Here is a 5642-nt window from a genome sequence, read left to right on the forward strand (position 1 = left end):
TCTTTTCATCATAATTTTAACTCACCAAATAGAACGTTAAAGATCAATTAGTGGTATTTGGAAATCAGTCCTCGTGGGATTGATACTCTATTTATCATATATTACTTGATTCGACCACGTATACTTGCGTGTTAATTTTCATAGATCAAACTCCTCGCTCTTAACAATGATTTATTTAAAGTAGCTAAACCTAGGACCAATAAACGTCAAAAGACCGATAACGATAATATGCTGTATTTATGGCACTTGAGACTTCGTCACATTTGTTATGATAGGATTCAAAGACTTACAAAGGACGGACCTTTGAGGGAACTCACCTTAGGTGAATTACCTGTCTGTGAATCTTGTCAAGAAGGCAAACTGACTAAGCGTCCATTCTATGCAAAGGGTTATAAGGCCAAAGAACCACTTGGACTTGTGCATTCAGATGTTTGTGGAACTTTGAATATACAAGCCAGGGGTGGTTTTGAGTGTTTCGTCACTTGCATTGACGATTACTCTAGATGCTCATGTCTTTACATAATGGATAGGAAATCAGAAACATTTTCAAAGTTTCAGGAATTCCTATCGATGGCTCATAACCAATTAGATAAAATGTTAATGATCTTGTGATCTGATACGGGTGGAGAATATTTAGATATGCAGCTCCAAGATCATTTAACTGAACCTGGGATTTTATCACAACTTACTGCCCCAGGTACTCCACAAAAAAAATGGTTTAGCGGAATGCCGGAACAGAACTTTATTGGAAATGATTAGATGCATGCTTAGTTACTCAACTCTACCAACTTCGTACTGGGGACATGCAATTGAAGGGTGGTGTTTTGAACCCTGTAGGCTACACCGATTCAGATTTTCAGACTGATGTCGATGACAGGAAGTCTACTTCTGGAATGGTGTTTTCTCTTGGGGGTGGAGCTGTGATATGGAGAAGTGTAAAGCACTCTGCAATCTCATATTCCACCCTGGAGGATGAGTACATAGCCGCGACAGAAGCAGCTAAGGAAATAGTCTGGCTAAAAAAGTTATATTCGGATCTTGGTGTTATTCCAGAAATGGATAAACCACTTTTGTTTTTTGTGACAATTCATGAGCGATAGCCAACTTGAAAGAACCTCGTAGTCACAAGACGAGTAAGCATATAGAGAGGAAGTATCACATTATTCAAGAATATGTGGCCAGGGGAGATGTGAAGGTTATGAAGATTGCAACTGAAGACAATCTTGCAAATCTGTTTAGAAAGACACCACCAAAAGCTACATTTGATAAGCATATCAAGGAAATGGGATTAGTAGAATTAAGGCATTAGTTTCAATTAGTGCAATTGGGAGTTCTAATTAAAACCCAAATTCTTTGTAATCTCATTTTATTATCAATAAAAGAATAGAAATCATTTTTTGACTTGGTCAATCACTTTGCTCACATTTTTTATTTTCATGATTATTTGTTTAATATAAACTTCTATTAAATCTCGAGCACATAGCTAATCGTATTTGCAGTGACGTAATCACAGTGGAATATAAATATGATTATATCTTCAAAATAAGTTAGTCCTAAGATTATTCAGTGCACAGGATTTACACTGACTTGCCAATCTACGATATGATCTACTTACACATTGTGGTGTTATGTTCTTTCCAGAACAATAGCAAAGTAGATAAGATCGGATGTTCTTTTTACATTGGACAGGACCGATATTGACAGTTGATAAGATAAGTAAACATACAGTTATTATCTATTCTAGTCATATCAAATAGTTGACCATAGGTTAATTCAATCTCAATTCTGAGTGGTTAGTATTCTAACTGATTGTATTATATGAGTTCTTTGACTTGTTCGTTACCAGCTTACCCTACGGACTAGCCCATACTTACATCTTGGGAACTTGGTAGTATAATTGAGTGGGACTGTTAATCATAGATATGAACATCTATAGCTTCTGATGAATAAGTGAAACGATGGTTTCCTTTTAGTTTGGTTCAAGGTGTTAAATGATAGATATCTCATGTCAGTAATCAAATTAGTTTACTAAAATATCATTTACAATGGACTAAGTGTTTTAAGGATAAAATACAATGAGGGGTAAAACGGTATTTTAGTCCCATCTCATTGTAGACCGTCTATGGAGTATTGAGTGACAATGGATAATTAATAACATATCTATATTTGTTATAGAGCGTTCTCTGAATTCACGAGTGCAATTCCGAGTCATTAGTGGAGTCACGAGGAATTAATAAGTTAGTAAATTTATTTGTTAGATTTATGATAACTTATTGGAGCTTGATTTCATAGGTCCATGGTCCCCATTGTACCTTGGATAAAATCATCTAGATAGTCTCAATTAATTGATTTAATTATCAATTAGAATTGTCAAAGTTGACCAGACCAATTTTTGATAGTTGTACAAAGTTATGTAATTTTGAGATTAAAAGAGAAATTAGGGCATATTTATTAATTAAGGTGAATTGATATCTAAATTAACAAATAAGTTTAAATCAAGGTTCAAATTATAAATAATTAATTTGATAAAGGATTTAAATAATTATTTAATTAATTAAATCAATAGAAAATAATACAGACCTTGATTTTATGTCCAATGGGCTTATAATCGAATTGGAAATTTTACGGGCCTAAAGCCCATGATAATTTCGACCTAGGGCTTCAAATTGGCTATTATTTTATTGATTTTTTTATTAAATTAAATGGCCTAATTGAGTCTATAAAAGGAGTGCTTAGAGAGAGTTGAAAACACAAGTCTAAACATAAGTTCACAAGTCAGATTTTCTGATAGTTTTTCTAATTGACGTCATTTTCTAAGCCTCTTTGTTATTTTCTCTTCTTCTCTCTGTATCTATCTCATGTGTTGAGAATTGCCCACTCTAGTCTAGGTGATTCTAAGGATACTTTGGAAGACTGTGAAGATAATAGAAGATCGGTTCAGTTTCTTGATAATACTTTGCGACATAAAGGATATAAGGGTTAGAGAAACTGAAGGAAGGACTCATTCATTCCGCTGCGTATATTGTAAGTATTCTTATCATTGTTTCTCTTTGAATTCAATTTTGGAAACATGTTCTAAGTCTTCTCATATTAATTTGTTTAATATTAGATCTACATGAAAATAAATAAAGAACATGTATAAAGTTTCCTAACACGTTACACTGTGTATTTAAAATATTGCAGGAGTTGCTAATCAAGTCGTTTGAACAATAATGTGTTCCTAAAGTCAACTACCGAGTTAGGGTTAAAAGATTTTTATCATAAACGGTTAATTTCCATTAAAATAGATGTTTGGTACATGGGATCCCAAAAACAGGGTTTAAGAGACAATTTATAACTATCAAAAAAAGTTTTATACAACCAAAATCCACTCTAATGGCAACACACAAATTTTAAGGCTTTGTCCCTATACTTTCCCTCAACCGTGGCGGTCAAGTAGCTGACAATGTACACCTCACCCCCAAAGCTCTCCAACTCATGGTTGGTCTAGCTTCCCTTTGCCTTTACCTGCACCGTAGCACCTGTGAGCCAAGGCCAAGCAAGAAAACCAGAACAGCAAGCACATATAGCAACATTTAAATATAATCAATCTTAACTCATGCAGCTCAATCGATTAACAAAACTTAAATATAAAACCTAGCATTGGTAAACACTTCATATTAAATACATATCAAAGTCAATTACCCAAATGCTTAGGGTTGGCACGCTTAGGCCGAGCCCTCTGTTTATCTGGATGACCCCGACTCGCTTAGGCCAAACTACGTTCGGTGCACTATCACCAGCCCCAGCACCCTTAGGCCATTCATTCTCAAATGTCATATCAATCGTACAAACACATAGTACATGTATTCAATTATTGGGAATCGCAGTCCCATTCATAACCACAAAGGTGTAGTCTTCTTACCTCGAATCCCGAGAGAAGAATACAGAACGGTCCCGAGCACGTTCCTCAATCCTAAACCTTGGCGATAAACCTAATCACAGTGTCAATGGGTAACCATCAATTTCTATCCCAAATAAATATGTAGGAAATAATAGCTAGCTTTTGGGACCTTGATTTCTACTAAACCGGGTAGTAGAAATCGTCCCAAGCGCTTAGGTTTGAATTCTCGATCCTCCCCGAGCCTTATACCTTATTCCCCTTAATTTCACCATTGTGGGCCACGACTTTCCCTTGAGGGCTGCAGCCCGCCCCTTAGACAGAGGCTCAAACCTTCCTGATGGGGGACACGGCCCATGACCTGCCCCCCTCCGAGTCGCGGCGCGCCTGACAAACGGAGGCCCCCCAGCCTCAAAAACTCATGCGGGCTGCGACCCGATCCCCTAAACCCTCCATTTTTTTAACATTCCTCCTCGATCCTAACCTCAATTCACACTTGGCCATGTACTCGACTGCGTCCTTCTTCATCCCAGGCCACCAATATAACATCCGTAGATCCTGATACATCTTCGTGGTGCCTGGATGGAGTGAGTATGGTGTTGTATGGGATTCATCAAGTATCTCTCATCTAATAACCACATCTGTTGGGACACAAATCCGATCCTTATACCGTAACAAATAAGTGTCTGGAATGGAATAGTCCTTAGCCACTCCAGCTAGGACATTCCCTCTAACCTCCTACAACTGTATATCATCCATCTTACCCTCTCTTATCCTCTCCAGAAGGGTCGACTATAAGGTAGTATTGGCCAACCGGCCCACAAACAGCTTTATCCTCGCTCTAGCCATCTCCTCTACCAACTCCTTTGATATCTGTGTAGAGCTGAATAACTATCTCGGGCCCCTCCGGCTCAATACGTCTACCACTACATTGTCTTTCCCTGGGTGGTAAAGGATATCACAATCATAGTCCTTCACCAACTTCAGCCAATGTCTCTGCCTCATATTTAAGTCCTTCTGGGTGAAGAAATACTGCAAGCTCTTCTGTCAGTGTATATCTCACAATTCTCTCCATTCAAGTAATGTCAACAAACCTTTAGTGCGAATATCACCGCTGCTAACTCCAAATCATTGGTAAGGTACCACTGCTCATATTCCTTCAACTGCCATGACGCATAAGCAATCACCTTCTCATTCTGCATCAACACGCATCCCAGTCCCAATCTCGATGCTTCACTGAATACCATAAACTCTCCTTCCTCCGAAGGAAGACTCGACACAGGAGCAGTAATCAGTCGTCACTTCAGTTACTGGAAGTTATTCTCACGCTTGTCTGACCATATGAACTTCAAATTCTTTCGTGTCAATTCTGTCATCGGTGCAGCAATCTTTGAGAACCCTTCCACGAACCATCTGTAATGTCTTGCTAATCCAAGGAAGGTCCTAACCTCAGAGGCGTTCCTTGGCCTCAACCAATCCCTCACTGCCTCTACCTTAACTGGATCCACCTTAATCCCATCTTCACAAACAATGTGTCCAAGGAATGTCACTTCTGGTAGCCAGAACTCGCACTTCTTAAACTTGGCATACAACCGATGCTCTCTCAATCTCTGCAATACCTATCGGAGATGCTACTCATGCTCTGCCTCTGAACTGGAGTAAACCAAAATCTCGTCAATTAAGACAATCACAAATTGATCCATGAAGTCCTTGAACAACATGTTCATCAAGTCCATGAATGCTGCTGGGGCATTGGTCCAAC

The sequence above is a fragment of the Humulus lupulus genome, chromosome 5 (genome assembly GCF_963169125.1).
Source record: "Humulus lupulus chromosome 5, drHumLupu1.1, whole genome shotgun sequence".
NCBI classification, from domain to species: Eukaryota; Viridiplantae; Streptophyta; class Magnoliopsida; order Rosales; family Cannabaceae; genus Humulus; species Humulus lupulus.